This window comes from Salvelinus fontinalis, chromosome 18 (assembly GCF_029448725.1).
Source record: "Salvelinus fontinalis isolate EN_2023a chromosome 18, ASM2944872v1, whole genome shotgun sequence".
Classification (NCBI taxonomy): domain Eukaryota; kingdom Metazoa; phylum Chordata; class Actinopteri; order Salmoniformes; family Salmonidae; genus Salvelinus; species Salvelinus fontinalis.
The window spans coordinates 19,215,522-19,234,625 of record NC_074682.1 but is presented as its reverse complement, the minus strand read 5'-3'; the positions used below and the strand labels follow the sequence as shown (position 1 = coordinate 19,234,625).

The 19,104-nt window shown below is 43.8% G+C and overlaps 1 protein-coding gene across 3 annotated transcripts in view; it reads right to left on the bottom strand.

Moving 5' to 3' along the window:
- The window catches only part of LOC129815115 (prickle-like protein 2), a 111,905-nt gene that overhangs the window by 18,878 nt on the left and 73,923 nt on the right, over positions 1 to 19,104 (bottom strand). The window contains exon 1 of one of the 3 annotated variants that reach the window (XM_055868493.1): positions 1,668 to 2,221. The exons of the other annotated variants lie outside the window; for them this stretch is intronic. The gene's annotated coding sequence lies outside the window, so the exon portion shown is untranslated. Of the gene's footprint in view, positions 1 to 1,667; positions 2,222 to 19,104 lie in introns of those variants that run through there. 3 annotated transcript variants of the gene reach the window in all.

The following is a 19,104-nucleotide window of genomic DNA, read 5'->3' as shown; positions in this document are numbered from 1 at the left end:
CGTTTATTGAAGCATGCATGTTCAGCTTTAAAATCACTGAACTGCACAACATTCTGAAGAGGAATCAAACTCAAAGGTATTTGTTATTAGCAGCTAATTACTGGTGACTTGATCCAATATGTTCCATCTAATGGAGATTAGCCCTGTGAACACCTGACGCAATAAACTATAATCCATTCTCTCCAACACACACAGGCACCTGCAAGACAACACAGAATATGATAAGCAGCCACACACACACTGGACACTATCGCATAACATAGTTTGTCTCAGAGAAGTAGATTGGGGGGAAAAGGCCAGTCATCTATCTACACTGCCTCTTTGTGATTTGCGCAGATTTAGAGTGGGAAGTGCAGGAAGTGAGCAAGGATTAGAGTTATGTAACATCTTACTGAGCATGATGCTTTTCAGCTACAGCAGCTTCATACCAGAAGATCATAGTAATTATTCATAAGTGTTTACTTGTTCGGTAACTGCTACATATGCATGGCAAGTCACAGAGAGGGCAGTTTTTTTTCAGGCTCCTGAGACTTCAGTCCTCATATGGAACTGTAGCTATCTCATGAGACTGTCAAACTGTCATTGGGGAACCCATCTGTAAAATTATCAGCAAGTTTGAAAAGCTGACAAACACAATTAGTCTAAATGAACTGAATTTAAAATTGTAATGGTGTTGAAAATGGATGGTCAAAAACGGACCTTTTGCATACCAAGACAGATGGTCGGTTGCCTATGATTTGAGGCAACCGGTAGTCTAGATGTTTCAGAGCAATACAGCCTGATATTTCCATTACCCCTGGACTCGTATCCAGCTGCTGGAGTGTCAATTATTCATTATTCCACAGCAAATCCGTTCATATGCTAATCCAAAATGACCTATCCTGACTCAATCAATCCCGCGTCCGGCCAGTGCCAGCTCATTAGAGGCAACACAACTAAATCTAATCCCACTGAAAGGCACTGGTTAGCTTGACCACGCACCACGAAGAGAAGAGGTATAATAACACACCCATTACAGAGGATAGCCTATGAATGAGAGGTGAAGATACTGAGATTGTTTATACTATTGCGTGCGAGAACACACTTTTCTTTTATTAAAGAATGATACGATCCTAAGTAGTAGCACTAGCAATGGTAACGTTTAGCCTACTTCTAAACCATGAACGCTTAATTGTCAAATACATTTCAACTCATAGCCCACTGATGTAGATATGATTTTTGTTTAAATCGAGCATACCACGAGAGCCACATAGGCTACACTGTAGAACCCAGTGTCCAACACATGTAGCCTATCTTGCGGTGAGAAAATATCAAACCCATTTTCAAACACGACCTTTCAACCGCATTAACAGTTCACCCAGGCTGGCAGTTTTCTGTCATTTCTTCCTCGTAAACTAAACCAGTGGTTCCCAACCGGGGTAACTAGGACCCCTGAGGGTACTTTGCCTATCCACGGGGGGTACTTGAGAAGACTCACGAGACCATAGGCTTACTGGTAAAATGCACATGAGGGCAGAATCACTGAACAAAACCACAATTTAAAAACCGAAATAGAGAGTGTCGTGAATGTTGGGACACAACAGGGCGCAAAGATAGCCTTGTCAACTGCGCAATAACAGCTTGATACAAAATAATGGAGCAACGGGTAGAATATAGGCTTTGCTTACCTTATTACAAAGTAGGTGAGAGGGAGAGCATGGCTCTGCTTCCGGTGATGTTAGTTTTCAAACACACTTTCATCATTGCAAGCCTTTTCATAGTCTAGGCTAGCCTACTATTCATGCGTCACAGTTATACGAATCCTGCACTCTCACTCTCTGGTCCGTGCGAAGTCGCAATATGTTCCTAGACTATTGTCCCCCTCGCTCCGCGAGTATTTTAGTCAAGCTGCTCCGCAAACACATCCGACAAGCGCACGGATTCTTGGAAGAATACGTATAGAAAAAAAACAATAAGTGGTTGAACATAAATACCCCTACAGTTAGTCCACCTACGTTGAGATAATGCAATAGCCTAAAATGTGTACGTTCCGAAAAAATCCAAAACAATCATTTCGGAGACAGCAACAGAAAACTAGAAAGTAAAAAAATGTTCCACAGGGACTTTTAGTGCGTAACCATACGGAGCGCTGAGCAGCGACTTACTCGCCTGAGTGCCTGGCTGAATAAATCCCTGGCTGTCCTTGCCAGCACCACCACCTCCTCCCCTCCCGAATGCCAATGACCAACCGTGATGTCAGGAAATCACCGTCCTAACGTTGGTATAATTAGCGGTGTGAATGACTGGTGTTTTGGAATCATTTGCATGCAAATTAAACCATTTCCCCGAATCAACTGCCCCCGGGCAATCAGCTAAGAGAGAGAGGGGGAGAAAAGGAATTGACTGTGGGGTTTTGGAGGTACAAGCCACTAAACAAAATGCATAACAATTACCAATATAATAGAGGAGAAGGGTCATAGCCTATGGCCTACAGAATACCAGTGTGGACTGGAGTAAGGTAATCAAACTGCCTTTATTTCCCAATACACGGTAGTCTAAGAGGTCATGTTATATACGGCTTGGTTATCAAATACTTATAAGCAGTTTATCAACAGATATATATTTAAAAAAAACATTGTTACTAGGCCTCTGAAATAGCTCCCTGTCATTGACTACTTTCTGCAGGACCACAGAGGTGAACAATCGCTTCACCTTTCAGCTCATCCACATCAATGAACAGGAAGGAAATATGACAGGCAAGAACGTTTTTGAATACTAGGCTATTGGAACATAGTTGGGACAAAACTGTTCATAATTGACTGTACTTCCAATCTACACCGAAAAGATCCCAGAAATGTTTCATACGCACAAAAAGTGTCTCTCTCTAATTTTATGCACAAATTTGTTTTGATCCCTGTTAGTGAGCATTTTAGCTTTTGCCAAGATAATCCATCCACCTGACAGGTGTGGCATATCAAGAAGCTGATTAAACAGCATGATCATTACACAGGTGCACCTTGTGCTGGGAAAAATAAAAGGACACTAAAAATGTGCAGTTTTGTCACAGATGTCTCAAGTTGATGGAGCATGTAATTGTATTTGCATTTATTATTGATCCTCATCCTCATTCCTGGGGTCCAGCAAAAGTAAGGCAGTTTATACAATTTTTAAAACATTACAATACATTCACAGATTTCACAACACACTGTGTGCCCTCGTGCCCATACTGCACCACTACCACAGATCTACAATACTAAATCCATATGTATGTATAGTGTGTATACTATCGTGTGTGTGTTTGTGTGCATGTGTCTGTGCCAATGTTTGTGTTGCTTCACAGTCCCTGCTGTTCCATAAGGTGTTTTTTTATCGTTTTTGAAAAATCTAATTTTACTGCTTGCGTCAGTTCAGTTACTTGATGTGGAATAGAGTTCCATCTAGTCATGGCTCTATGTAGTACTGTGTGCCTCCCATACTCTGTTTGTGTAACGTTCCTGACCTGTTTTATGATGTTTTTGTATGTGTATATGGTCAGGGCGTGAGTTTTGGGTGGGCAGTCTATGTTTTCTGTTTCTATGTTGGTTTTGGGTTGCCTGGTATGGCTCTTAATTAGAGGCAGGTGTTTTGCGTTTTCCTCTAATTGAGAGTCATATTTAGGTAGGGTGTTCTCACTGTTTGTTTGTGGGTGATTGTCTCCTGTTTCGTCGATGTATGTACCATACGGGACTGTTTGGTTGTTCGTTCGTTTTGATGTAGTCTGTTCCTGTCCGTGAGTTTTACGTTTTAGTTATGTAAGTTCAGGTTTTCGTCTACGTCGTTTTCTTGTTTTGTAATTTTGTAAGTGTTTTGTTTTCGTGTGCCGTCGTGTCAAATAAAGAGATGGCATATTTCCCTAATGCTGCGTATTGGTCCACTGATCCTTCTCTCCTCTCCTCATCTGAGGAAGAGGAGGACAACAGCCCTTACAGTTTGGGACTGTGAAGAGACCTCTTGTGGCATTTCTTGTGGGGTATGAATGGGTGTCCGAGCTGTGTGCCAATAGTTCAGACAGACAGCTCTGTGCATTCAACATGTCAATACCTCTCATAAATAAAAGTAGTGATGAAGTACGTCTCTCATCCACTTTTAGCCAGGAGAGATTGACATGCATATTATTAACATTAGCTCTCTGTGTACATCCAAGGGCCAGCCGTGCTGCCCTGTTCGGAACCAATTGCAATTTTCCTAAGTTCTTTTTTTTGTAGCACCTGACCACACAACTGAACTGTAGTCAAGGTGCGACAAAACTAGGGCCCTGTAAGACCTGCCTTGTTGATAGTGTTGTTAAGAAGGCAGAGCATCACTTTATTATAGACAGACTTCGCCCCATCTTAGCTACTACTGCATCAATATGTTTTGACCATGACAGTTTACAATCTAGTGTTACTCCAAGCAGTTTAGTCATCTCAATTTGCTCAATTTCCAGATTATTTATTACAAGAATTAGTTGAGGTTTAGGGTTTAGTGAGTGTTTTGTTCCATATACAATGCTTTTAGGTTTAGAAATATTTAGGGCTAACTTATTCCTTGCCATCCACTCAAACTAACTGCAGCTCTTTGAGTGTTGCAGTCATTTCAGTCGCTGTAGTAGCTGACGTGTATAGTGTTGAGTCACATACGTACATAGACACTCTGGCTTTACTCAAAGTCAGTGGCATGTCGTTAGTAAAAATTGAAAAAAGCAAGTGGCCTAAACAGCTACCCTGGGGAATTCATGATTATAACTGGATTATATTTGAGAGGCTTCCATTAAAGAACACCCTCTGTGTTCTGTTAGACAAGTAGCTCTTTATCCACATTATAGCAGGGGGTGTAAAACCATAACACATAGGTTTTTCCAGAAGCAGACTAAGATCGATAATGTCAAAAGCTGCACTGAAGTCTAACAAGACAGCCCCCCCAATCATTTTATCATCAATTTATCTCAGCCAATCATCAGTCATGATGACTGCAGGAATATCCACCTGAGCTGTTGCCAGATATTCCAATGTTAATTTCTCTACCAATCAATGTTGTGTTAGAGAATTTGTCAGTACGTCCAACCGGCCTCACAACTGCAGACCACGTGTAACCACGCCAGCCCAGGACCTCCACATCCAGCTTCTGCACCTTCTGTGCGGAAAGGGAGCCAGGGTGCTGAGGAGTATTTCTGTCTGTAATAAAGCCCTTTTTGTGGGGAAAAACTAATTCTCTGATTGGCTGGGCCTTGCGCCCCATTGGGTGGGATTGGCTCCCAAGAGGGTGGGCCTATGCCCTCCCAGGCCCAGCCATGGCTCCAGCCTTCAAAGTCATGTGAAATCCATAAATTAGGGCCTAATGAATGTATTTCAATTGACTGATTTCCTTATATGAACTGTAACTCAGCAAATCTTAGTGTCACGTTCCTGACCTTATTTCCTTTGTTTTGTCTTTGCTTAGTTGATCAGGACGTGAGCTGGGTGGGCATTCTATGTTATGTGTTTCTATGTTGGGTTCATTCAACTAGCCTGATATGGTTCTCAATCAGGGGCAGGTGTTTTACGTTTCCTCTGATTGAGAACCATATTAAGGTAGGCTGTTCTCACTGTTTGTTTGTGGGTGATTGTTCCTGTGTCAGTGTTTGTGCCACACGGGACTGTTTCGTTCGTTCGTTAGTGTGTACGTTCCTGTTCGTGCGTTCTTGTTTTATGTTCTCAAGTACAGGTCTGTTCACGTCGTTATTGTTATTTTGTCATGTGTTCTTCGTTTTCGTCTTTCACAAATAAATATACTATGGATACATAGCACGCTGCATATTGGTCCGATCCTTGCTCATCCTCAGACGAGGAGGATGACGAGCGTTACACTTAGACAATTGTTGCGTTTATATTTTTGTTCTGTATGTTTTATCTATTTTTTATTTAACCTTTATTTAACTAGGCAAGTCAGTTAAGAACTAATTCTTATTTACAATGATGGCCTAGGAACAGTGCCTTGTTCAGGGGCAGAACAACAGACTTTTACTTTGTCAGCTCGGGGATTCGATCTAGCAACCTTTCGGTTACGCTCTAACCACTTGTCACCCCAAAGTATATATTCACATCATAGTAAAACAACTTGATAGACAATGTAGAAAAATTGATATATAGGCCTAAGCATATCAGTGTAACGACTGGGTCCTAGGGGTCTGTTTGAGACCCTGTTAGTTCCACTTTTAGAATGAAATCAGTGTATCCCGTTACAAACCAAAATATATACTTGACTTAACTATGTTTAATCAGTCACAATTAGTTGTCGCATTTGGAGAGGTGATTTGGTATTGAAAGGTTTATTTGTGGACTCAAACCAGATTACTTACATCTTGGCTATTTTGAGCCATCGTAATCTTACAAACACTTGCACAGCTCTAAGGCTGTAATGCTATCCAAGCTCCTTACCAGAATTAGTGTTAGGAGTCTGTAACAATGTCCGAATACTGCTGCTAATTTGCTTATTTGTTTTGCATTGAATGGGTCGAGAGAGGGAAAATTATGACCAAACCCAACAAAATAGATGTATTTCTGGTGAAATATGCTTAACGGATTTATGGTTAATTTCAAAGGAAAACAGTATAATGAGGGGGAGTTAGTAATTAAATCAAGATGTGTTTATTTTTCCTCAAATGCCTCCTCGGCAGTGTTTTAGCAGAGGAAAAAGGAAAGTAAAAAAACTAAACAGAACTCGTTGAGACAGTTAGTGAAGCTGCTAAAAACCGCTGGTGGCTCTGGACAACTTTCTCAGTTTGAGGAACTTGCAGTCGTCTTTCTGTTCTCCTTTACCTCCCGGAGTCAGCCTACAGCTTTCTCTCCCGATGCTGCATGTCTGGCCTGGATTCCCCCTTCACACGTGGCGGAGCGCCTCTCCCTGGCTGCCAGTCTTTAGCCCCACATACAAGTACACAATCCCAACCCCTTTACCAACACAAGAGTATCAATTACCCCTCACCCTGTATTTAAGGCCTTTCCACAGGCTTTAATGAGGAACTGTAAGTGACAGCGTCCCCACTTCACAGCCGCAGAGTGGGTCAACTGGTCTGGGGCCTGTTGCTGCTTCATATGGGCTTTAGCCTTTCCCCAATAAACTGATCCAGGGCCTAGTTTCTTTACTGCTCTAATAAAAACCTAGGGGCCAGCTTGGGGAACATGCCATGGGTAACATTTACTTTAGTGCCTCTGGATGGTCATTTTAGTTAAGGAGAACAGGTTTACTCCCTTCTAAAGCATTAGCATATCAGTGACTTTGTCCCGATCAAAGAGGATGAACGATAGTGTAAACAAGCCATTTGAAATATGTTTTATAGTTGCACTTCCTGAGAGGATCTTATTTCTTTCTGAATTGTGTGCATTGTTATTTTTTTATATACACTGAACAAAAATATAAAACGCAGCATGCAACAATTTCAAAGATTTTACTGAGTTACAGTTCATATAAGAAAAGTCAATCACTATAAATAAATTCATTAGGCCCTAATCTGGATTTCACATGACTGGGAATACAAATATGCATCTGTTGGTCACAGATAATAATAATAACAATAATATATTTTTTAAAGGTAGGGGCGTGGATAAAAAAGTCAGTTTCTGGTGTGACCACCAGTTGCCTTTCTCAGCATGACACATCTCCTTCACATATAGTTGATCAGGCTGTTGATTGTGTCCTGTGAAATGTGGTCCCACTCCTCTTCAATGGCTGCGCGAAGTTGGATATTGCCGGGAACTGGAACACGATGTCGTACACGTCAATCCAGAGCATCCCAAACATGCTCAATAGGTGATATGTCTGGTAAGTATGCAGGCCATGAAATAACTGGGACATTTTCAGCTTCCAGGAATTGTGTCCAGATCCTTGCGACATGGGGCTGTGCATTATCATGCTGGAACAGGAGGTGATGGCGGCAGATTAATGGCACGTCACTGGCCTCAGGGTCTTGTCACAGTATCTCTGTGAATTCAAATTGCCATCAATAAAATGCAATTGTGTTCGTTGTCCGTAGCTTATATCTGCCCATACCATAACCCTACCTCCACCACGGGGCACTCTGTTCACAACGTTGACATTAGCAAACTGCTCACCCACACAACGCCATACAAGCTGTCTGCCATCTGCCCTGTACAGTTGAAACGGGGAGTCATCCATGAAGAGCACCACTTCTCCGGCTAGCCGGTGGCTAGCCGGTGGCCCTTTGCCCAGTGAAATCGATTATGACATCGAACTGCTGTCTGGACAAGACCCTACTGAGGATGACGAGCAGGCAGATGAGCTTCCCTGAGACGGTTTCTGACAGTTTGTGCAGAAATTCTTAATTTGTGCAAACCCACAGTTTCATCAGCTGTCCGGGTGGCTGGTCTCAGACGGTCCCACAGGTGACGATGCCTGATGTGGAGGTCCTGGGTTGGCGTGGAGGTCCTGGGCTGGCGTGGAGGTCCTGGACTGGCGTGGAGGTCCTGGGCTGGCGTGGAGGTCCTGGGCTGGCGTGGAGGTCCTGGGCTGGCGTTAGATAGTCTGAGGGAAAGGAAGTTGAATCTAACCTTGTTTCCAGCGTCAGATAGGGGGTTGGAGTAATTCCCCAAATCTCTGCTACTACCGTTACCAGTCTCTTCCAGCAGGCTCAGCCAAGTACCAAGGGGAACTAAGGCTGTGGATGGATACTCAACTCAGCTCAAGAGCACTTCTACAATAATGCTCCCAGCAGATAAGTGATTATTATATTATATTATTTATTTTTTTATAGAGAGGAAAAAGGGGGGAAAGGAATAATGAGAAGAGTAGCCAGTTTGGCTGAAATTAGAATCCGTCCGTCCTTCCGTCTAGTGGCCCTGCTATAGCCAGGCTGGGGAAGTCATTAGGCCACAGGGAGAGCGTGTGTTCTCCTGCTTTATGCATGGAAGGGGCCTGGGCTCTGGAGTGACCTTGAGGAGAGGCTCTTAAGGGGCAGGCTATTTCAGCCCTTGCTGGCCCACTTACAACAAGAGCTCTTCAGCGTGAAGAAACGTGTTGCTAGGGCCCCATCCATCTCAAGCCACAGACAGCCTGGCTCTCAGGGGCTGTGGAGCACGTTCCTCAGTGTACAGTACATTACCCTACCCCCGTCTCTCTGTGAGCTTTCCCAGTCCTACATGTGGATTCAGATTCAAAACATAACTGGGTCACGTTTGCCTCCGGCTGAAAAAGGTGTGGGAGTCAGTAAAAAGGTATGTGTAGAAGATGCAAAGGGAAATGTCAACTGATAAACATTGAGAGAGAAATGATTTTGCATCAACGTGAAGTAAGAAATTGGAAAAGCCTCTTCAGTGAACAGCCTGCTGTTTAATCCTCCCACACCAAACATCCTAGGGCTGTTTTATGACTAAGCTCCCATACATCCTCCAGCGGGAGGATTTCAATCAAATCAAATTGTATTAGTCGCATACCCAGATTTGCTATCGTTATCGCAGGTGCAGCACGAAATGCTTGTGTTTCTAGCGCCAACAGTGCAGTATACCTAGCAATACACACAACAAGAAATTAGGAAATAACAGAATGAGCAATGTCAGAGTCTGGTCGGTAGGTATGTATGTATATATATAATTGTATAATGGTGTGTATAGACAGTATATGAATAGGAAAAGTGTGTATAGCAGTAGTTATATAGGATGAGCCTTGACTAGAATACAGTATATACACATGAAGTGTGTAAAACGTATGTAAACATTATTAAAGTGACCAGGGTTCAATGACTATGTACATAGGGCAGCAGCCTCTAAGGCTGGTCGCTCCCATTCAGTCAGACTGCAGGGTTCTGGAACACCTCAGGGTTCTGGAACACCGCAGAGTTCTGTTCTAGAACCTTCTCCTCCTTGGAGCTCCTCAGCCCTCTCCCCTCTCCCTGCAAGCGCCACAGTTGCCATATGGAGAGGAGAGGAGTGACCAGATGTTTCATTCATAATAGATATGATCAGCCTCATTAGGGTGACCACAGCAGAGCTACAACAGCAGCAGCTTGATACATGATATTGTCCCATTCTGTCAGTATACTAAAGCCTCAGATGTACTCTACAACACCACAGCCAGCTATGCAGAACAACAGTACTGTACATATTGCTAATGCATAGCGCTTGAAGAGAGGAATAGAAGATGCCAAATTGGACACAGTCTGTGGTCTAGGAAGGGGAGTACAACTCCCCAGTGATCTAAACACAGCCAACGTGTGTGATTACCGTCTCCTGTTTTAGCCAATCACCTGGGTCGTGCTCCACTTTCTCCAGAGCCTCCTGTAATGGTTTAAACCTCAGCAATTCAAACCTCTAGTTAAATAAACCCTTGCTTAAGTATGCCATGTTTAAATATTTAGTTGAGAAAGACTGGCTGGAAGGAGAGAAGGATCAGTCAAACAGTGGTGGCTCTGCCTGAGGGGGTTCTGTCCGTCCATTATTGTCAGGGACCAGGAGGGAGAACAGTGCTCTGCTTATGTCCACTTACAGCTCCATTTGATTTTCAATTTGTTATCAACACAATTCAAGGCCATGGCAGAACATTCCTCAGACAACTGTCTAGAGGAGAGTTTCCTCCTTGCTGTTCCACAAATAATAAAATCCAGTAGACTAAGAAAACAGAAGACATACGTTTATTAAGTTTTTATAACTGCCATTTTAAATCTGTCACATTTGTGCCGATAAGGGTACACCTCTAAACTTAGAAAGACGACAAGTGGCAATTAATGTGTACTGGCAAAAAATACCATATAGGGCTCTTGCTTTCTTAAAGGCGTGCACGCTCACATACACACTGCAGTCTGGTAAATGTATCACGGTTAAGGATCAGGGAAGGCGTGGACCCGAGTCCAGGATGGACTGCTATAGCTTCCTGTTACAGGAGAGCGAGCGAGAGAGAGAAAACAAGAGAGCGAGACAGAGAAACTTTGAGAAAGCCAGGACACTCTCATTCATCTGCTAAGAAAAATATTAACCTTGGCTCCTGTTTTAAATACCTTTGTAATTTGCAATAGCAAATATAAAACCTCTGAAAAATCAGATCAGAGTCCAATCAGCCTATTACTTGCCTGTTACAAACACCAAGCTCCAGTCAGTTCGATGGGTTGGTGTGTGTGTGTCAAAATACGATTGGTTAGAAGCTTTTCGTACAGGACCAATCTGCTACTGTAAACCCCATCTGAAAATACACAACAAGAAATGAGGAAATATCATAATGAGCCATGTCTACCCAGGAATAAAAAACAGACCTGGTTACTTCACTAATCCATGTCTACCCAGGAATAAAAAACAGACCTGGTTTCTTCACTAATCCATGTCTACCCAGGAATAAAAAACAGACCTGGGTACTTCACTAATCCATGTCTACCCAGGAATAAAAAACAGACCTGGTTTCTTCACTAATCCATGTCTACCCAGGAATAAAAAACAGACCTGGTTTCTTCACTAATCCATGTCTACCCAGGAATAAAAAAAAGACCTGGTTTCTTCACTAATCCATGTCTACCCAGGAATAAAAAACAGACCTGGTTTCTTCACTAATCCATGTCTACCCAGGAATAAAAAACAGACCTGGTTTCTTCACTAATCCATGTCTACCCAGGAATAAAAAACAGACCTGGTTTCTTCACTAATCCATGTCTACCCAGGAATAAAAAACAGACCTGGTTTCTTCACTAATCCATGTCTACCCAGGAATAAAAAACAGACCTGGTTTCTTCACTAATCCATGTCTACCCAGGAATAAAAAACAGACCTGGGTACTTCACTAATCCATTTCTACCCTTCAGCTTTCACCTCAATAATCCAACCTAAAGCCTTTCACTTGGATAACTTTCTCACGGGGGACTTATATGCTTTTAGTACTACAGGCTATTCTGAAATAAAAATGTATTTAATTGATAGAGATTTTGCAGAATAAGTGAAGGTGTAAGAATAAGTGAAGGTCTGTAGAGCCAGGAATAAATAGAGTTGTCTGTTATGAACATATTAAACTAGATGAAGAGAAAAGGGGGGATTTAAAACACTTCAACCTGATTTCAGAGCCAGCAGAACAAAAGGCCCAGAGCTTATCTAAGTGGTCAATAAAGTCAGAAAGAGGATGACTTCCGAACCACACAGCAGAGGTTCTGGGAGGAGGAGGGGGGGGTCCTCATCCAATTAACAGTGTTTCATCTCAACCAACCCTGAAATAAAACAACCACCCATCCAATTCACCAACTAATAAAAGGATTTTAATTATCTGATTTCCTGCATCAAGCTGTGATCGATGATGAGCCGATGACACACAAGCTCCATGTCGATATGACCACCGCTGCTTTCTCAACAGGGGCGGTCTGGTCCAGCTCCGGTAGCAGTTATGGATTGGTAACTGAAGAGGGATTGGCAGTTCTAGGATCTTTGGAATGAGCTGTGGATTTCTGTTACCAGACACAGAGTGAGTGTGACCCCACCACTCAACAGCATAGTGTTGAGACTGATTGGAGGTCTGAGACAGCACTAAGGAATAGATAGATGACTCATTTAGAATCCACGTGTACTGTGTAATCATGAAAACTCAGAACACACAGACATGCACAAATACACACACGTTGCAGACAGTCCAACAAAAGGTGGAGGTATTGAGACAATCAGGAGCCCCTCCACCACGTCTTTCCCCGCTCCCCACTGTAGCTCCTATTACCGCCCTCATGTAGACTTGGAAATCAGTGAGAGAGCAACACCCTGAGAGGAACTAAATGACCCTGGCACAAGGCTGTTCATAACAGCCAGCCTGCCATTCGCCCCTGTTTATTTGAACTGTGAACCACACTGTGTATGTGTGTATAGAGGGGGAGGGCGAAGCCGGCTATTATAAAGTAAATCCTGTGTCCTGCCCCTTTCACACTCTGAGCACGTTTATCTCCCCGCAGGCGCCGGCGCTCCTGTGGTTCTCCATGCACAGACAGTCCTCTGTGTGCCCAGCCAGGGCTGCACAGCAAAGGCATGGAGAGAACAAACACCCCCTGCCCTCCTGGAGCCCCAGAGCCCAGACACAGGACATGCTGTGACCCACATATGGGAAGCCCTCTCAGCATTGGACTACCGCCTGCTAGGCCCTCTCCTGCCCCCTCCACTCACTGCACAATGCCAGTGATTATGTATGGAGATTATTCAAAGCAGTCCCTGTGATGGAGGGAGACTGGAGGAACAGTGTGTTTGGGATTTGGTTCTTGGTAACAGTGCCTGGGGGTAGTGGAGGATGAGAGACTGTATCATAAATGAACCCACTGTTTTAATCCATAGCCTGGAAGGACTGTGCTACCAACCCAGATACCATAAGATCTCAAAACAACTCTAGGAACATGCACACCCAAACTGAAGAGATACATGTACAATATTAAGTTCCCTCCGTAGTTTTCGGAGTTCACTTATTGCAGGGAGGGTGGAGGGGGGGGGGGGGGGTGTAAATGTACTGAGATCTAAAATAGCAGACATTTACCTTGTCTGACATTTCTGAAGTACTGGTGGGCTGTGAATCTGCTGCTGTCGCTAACTGTCGCTATTTCTAACCCTCATCTATCCATGTGTGGGTTGCTTTTAAATAGCACCACATAAATCAATGGAAATAAGAAAAAACTTCACTCTGATGACGTGGTAATATTGACCAGGAAAACCAGATAGCAATGCTCTCGTTCTACATAGGCCTCCAATATGATTCTGATGTGTCAGGCTCAACCCCTTCTCCGTTATACGCTAGTTAGACACAGTGTAAATATTCAATCATTAGAAAAGTATACATTTGCATATTTGCTACTGAACGTCAGCTGAGGTCTGTTTAGGGCTAATAAGAAAATAAACAAATAATCAGCAGCACACTTTTCCTTCTGAAGACTTCAATCCACTTTAGATTCCCTCGAAAGCCCCTTTGACTCTTAAACTTGGCTTTAACATTTACATTTTAGGAATTTAGCTGACGCTCCTATCCAGAGCGACTTACAGGAGCAATTAGGGTTAAGTGCCTTGCTTAAGGGCACTGACAGATCTTTTACCTAGTCGGCTTGGGGATTCGAACCAGCAACCTTTCTGTTACTGGCCCAACGCTCTTAATGTTTATTATACAGCCTTCGTGCCACTGCTCTGCCAGCCAGAAGACAGCGCTGCCTGGTGTCCAGTTGAATCACCCTTAGCCTGCCCACCCAGCCTTAAGGAGGACGAGGAGGTCAGAGAAAACAGACTGGCAGAGAGAGAGAAAGAGAGGGAGAGAGAGACAGACAAACAGAGAGAGAGTGAATAAGAGCGAGAAGAGAGAGAAGGAGAGGGGGAGAGAGAGAGAGCATGAGAGAGGTCATTTATCCGACTTGCTCAAGATCAAATCCTGTTGCTACCTAAACTCCATTGATTACTCACGAAAACGCAGACCCTTTCATGTGGACATAGGGGAGGTTAACCGTTTCATTTCAATACAGCTTCAGTTTCTTTAGATAGTGTAAATGGATGGATTGTCACAGAAAATGGATAGATAAATACAGAAATAAAGACAAGCCGTATAAGATACCTTCCACATTAGAAAAGGACATGAGTGAGCACATTTGTTGATGACATAGCATGAGTCTGAGGGTTGCACAAAAAAGCTGAACACGTGAACCCTGCCATCTGGGATGCATTTAGTATACATGTGCAAATGATTACATATTTCCCAAAAAGAACATTTGAGAAGTCTTTAACCTTTTGACACAAATTTGAATTTGTTATTTTCTGACTTAAGCATTAGTAAGCAAAGTATAGTGTCTGCCAAACAAAGAGATAGATTCAGAGACAGAAGAGAGAGGGACAGCGAGAGAGAGACCGCGACATTGAATGAGCGAGAGGGACAGAGAGAGAGCGAGAGAGGGGGGGGGGGGACACAGAGAGACAGAGAGAGAGACAGACAGAGAGACAGACAGAGAGACAGACAGAGAGACAGACAGAGAGACAGACAGACAGACAGACAGACAGACAGACAGACAGACAGACAGAGAGACAGACAGAGAGACAGACAGAGACAGAGAGACAGACAGAGACAGAGACAGAGAGAGAGACAGAGAGAGAGACAGAGAGAGAGAGAGAGAGAGAGAGAGAGAGAGAGAGCGAGCGAGCCACAGAGAGAGAGAGAGGCAGAGGGAGCAAGACACACAGAGTGAGAGAGAGAGAGAGAGAGAGAGAGAGAGAGAGAGAGAGAGAGAGAGAGAGAGAGAGAGAGAGAGAGAGAGAGAGACAGAGAGACAGAGAGAGCGAGACACAGAGAGAGCGAGAGAGACAGAGAGAGCGAGACACAGAGAGACAGAGAGAGAGAGCGAGACAGAGAGAGAGAGAGAGAGAGAGAGACAGAGAGAGAGACAGAGAGAGAGAGAGAGAGAGAGAGAGAGAGAGAGAGAGATAGATACAGAGAGAGACAGAGAGAAAGCGAGAGACGGACAGAGAGAGCGAGAGACGGACAGAGAGAGAGGGGGGAAGGGGGACAGAGCAAGAGAGACACAGAGAGAGAGTGAGGGACAGAGAGAGAGAGAGACAGAAAGAGATTCCCAAACCTTCCATTATAAAGCCATCCCCTACAGAGACATGAACCTGGAGAACAGTCCCCTAAGCAAACTAGTCCTGGGGCTTTGTTCACAAATGCAAACAGACCCCACAGAGCCTCAGGTCAGCAACACATTTAGACCCAACCAAATCATGAGAAAACAAAAATATAATTACTTGACACATTGGGAAAGAATTAACAAAAACACTGAGCAAACTAGAAAGCTATTTGGCCGTAAACAGAGTACACACTGCCCACAAATTGAGGTGGAAACTGAGCTGCACTTCCTAACTTCCTGCCAAATGTTTGACCATAGAGACACATCGTTTCTCTCAGATTACACAGATCCACAAAGAAATCGAAATAAAAATCTATTTTGATATACTCCCATATCTATTGGGTGAAATACCACAGTGTGCCATCACAGCAGCAAGATTTGTGACCTGTTGCCACAAGAAAATGGCAACCAGTGAAGAACAAACACCATTGTAAATACAACCCATATTCATGTTTATTTATTTTCCCTTTTGTACTTGAACTATTTTCACATCGTTACAACACTGTATATAGACATAATATGACATTTGAAATGTCTTTATTCTTTTGAAACCTCTCTGTAATGTTCACGGTTCATTTTTTATTATTTATTTCACCTTTGTTTATTACGACAAAGCCTATTCCCCCACAGGAAACTAAAATGATTTGGCATGGGTCCTCAGATCCTCAAAAGGTTCTACATCTGCAACATCGAGAGCATCCTGACTGGTTGCATCACTGCCTGGTATGCCAACTGTTCGGCCTCCGACCGCAAGGCACTACAGAGGGTAGTATGTACGGCCCAGTACATCACTGGGGCCAAGCTGCCTGCCATCCAGGACCTCTTTACCAGGCGGTGTCAGAGGAGGACCCTAAAAATTGTGCAAGACTCCAGCCACCCCAGTCATAGACTGTTCTCTCTACTACAAAAAGGCTTCTCAACAGTTTTTACCCCCAAGCCATAAGACTCCTGAACAGGTAATCAAATGGCTACCCGGACTATTTGCATTGTGTGCCCCCCCAACCCCTCTTTTTATGCCGCTGCTACTCTCTGTTTATCATATATGCATAATCACTTTAACTATACATTCATGTACATACTACCTCAATTGGGCCGACCAACCAGTGCTCCCGCACATTGGCTAACCGGGCTATCTGCATTGTGTCCCACCACCCGCCAACCCCTCTTTTACACTACTGCTACTCTCTGTTCATCATATATGCATAGTCACTTTAACCATATCTACATGCACATACTACCTCAATCAGCCTGACTAACCAATGTCTGTATGTAGCCTCGCTACTGTATATAGCCTGTCTTTTTACTGTTGTTTTATTTCTTTACCTACCTATTGTTCACCTAATACCCTTTTTGCACTATTGGTTAGTGCCTGTAAGTAAGCATTTTACTGTAAGGTCTACACCTGTTGTATTTCAGCGCACGTGACAAATAAACTTTGATTTGATTTATCTGCTTCACTTGCTTTGGAAATGTTAACATTTGTTTCCCATGCCAATAAACCCCTTACATTTAATTGACACACAGAGAGACACAGAGAGAGGGACGGAGAGAGAGATAGAGACAGAGAGACAGAGAGAGAGTGAAACAGAGAGAAGACAGAGTAACCAACCAAGCAGGGACTTCCATAATGAGCCCCTTCAAACTCCCAGCATTCTCAGCTGCAAATTACCGTTTTAGAGCAGAGGGTTGAAATGTGTCACTCCTTGGCTGGCAAGCTGGGTAAACTTTAGAGATCCTGTGTCGGCCCACAGACACAGCTCTTAAACTTGGGGAAGCCCTCCACTCATACTGCACAGCAGGGCTATTCAATTCCGGTCCTGGAGGGCCCTAAAACATGTTTTTCATCCTCTCCTTCTAATCAGGGGCACCAGGTGAGTGCAACTAACTAGCAGGTAGAAAAGAAAAAAAACCTGTTGGCCCTCCAGGACCAGAATTGAATAGCCCTGCTGTATGTACTGTACACACAAAAAGACCAAGTCAACGTAGTCTTTATGGACCACAGGGGTAATTTCTATGAACAGAAACGCACTTATGCTCAAAAGTCATGAGAAAAAGTCAAGATAAAGTTCAATGTGTCACATATAGGCATTGATTAACTTCAAGCTTGAAGACAGATAGCATCCTCTGCAAACCTCATTCTAAACCCCAGTCTTTGTTTAGTGTCTTTGCTCCTCTGGTACCATGTTAAGTGTGTGTATAGCCAGTCCTTAACCAGCCATTGGTTGGCCTGCGAGGTGGGCCCACCACATCTGGTGTCCCTGTGGTGAGTGGGTCCAGACCACAGTCCACGGTTCAGAGGTCAGGGACACACACTCAGAGGAACAGCCGCTGATGGGTGTTGGGGTGTGCTTCGAAAAGAGAAAGTCCTATCCCACCGCGACAGGGGTGGGCCTGGACGCAAAGAGATGCAGCTTCACTTCACTGCACACATCATATTGTGTATCGACTAAAGGTACAGATAGAAATGAAGTTGTCCTCCAAAGAATAGGGCCAGTGGTGGGTTAAAAAAGGAAAGGACAGAAAAATCAACTCAATAAAAGGAGAGAAGGTAGAAGTGTGGACATTGAACGGCGGCTAGAGGGCTGGACTTTCCTGTCACCCACATCAAGGTCAGGAATTTCTGCTGTGTCCTTGAGAAAAGCTCTCGACCTCTGCCTCCTCAGAATGGACCCAGCTGAATACATATGGCCACCTACAGCTCTACATGAACCATCATCTACCACAACAGCCTAGCAAATGGCTGTGGATAAAAGTCTCAGATTGGGAAATTATGATAAACAGCCCATAATCATTTTAACAAAACATAGTGCTAGAATCCGAATGTGACAGGATCGATGCGGTGCGGTATGTAGGGAGAGTAATTAGGTGGTGATTCATTCCGTGTCCCTTTCATTGTCTGCTCCCTGCATCACACTGAGGCAGCTAATTGCCAGGAGATGACATTAACACCCAGCAGACATGATTCACCAGTGTCACCGTGTCCTACCTGTCCTCCCATATGAAGGCTCTCGCTCTCTGTGACATGGACAGACTCACACACATGGACAGCTACTTCTGTACCAGCGTCACACCACACAAATGTGATGAGGAAAGACTGGGGATATGACAATGAACTTCAGAGGACAAAAACTCGGAGACAGAAAACGGATGTTGTCTATGTTTTATGTTTTTACTTTGAAGAGGAAAGCTTTGGCTGTGATAAAATAAAAATGTGGAATCGTTTAATGTGGAATGTGACAGATTTGGGTTATGCGAGATGCCTGGTGTGGAGGTGTTTGTACAGTCTGTGTGTGCGTGTGTGTGTGAAAAGAGCAGATGAATTGATGACATGACAAAGGTTTGAACACAATTTGAAGCGAGGCGAGGGAAGGCATCAGGTCAATGTGATTCCAGCTCAGTGTCTTTCATTAGGAATGGAATAGTCCTGTCCTCAGACCAGCAGGGGACCACACAGCTCTGACACACAGCACTGACACTGGGGACAAGCATAATCGTCTACAAATGGAAGACATTTATTCTGGGAG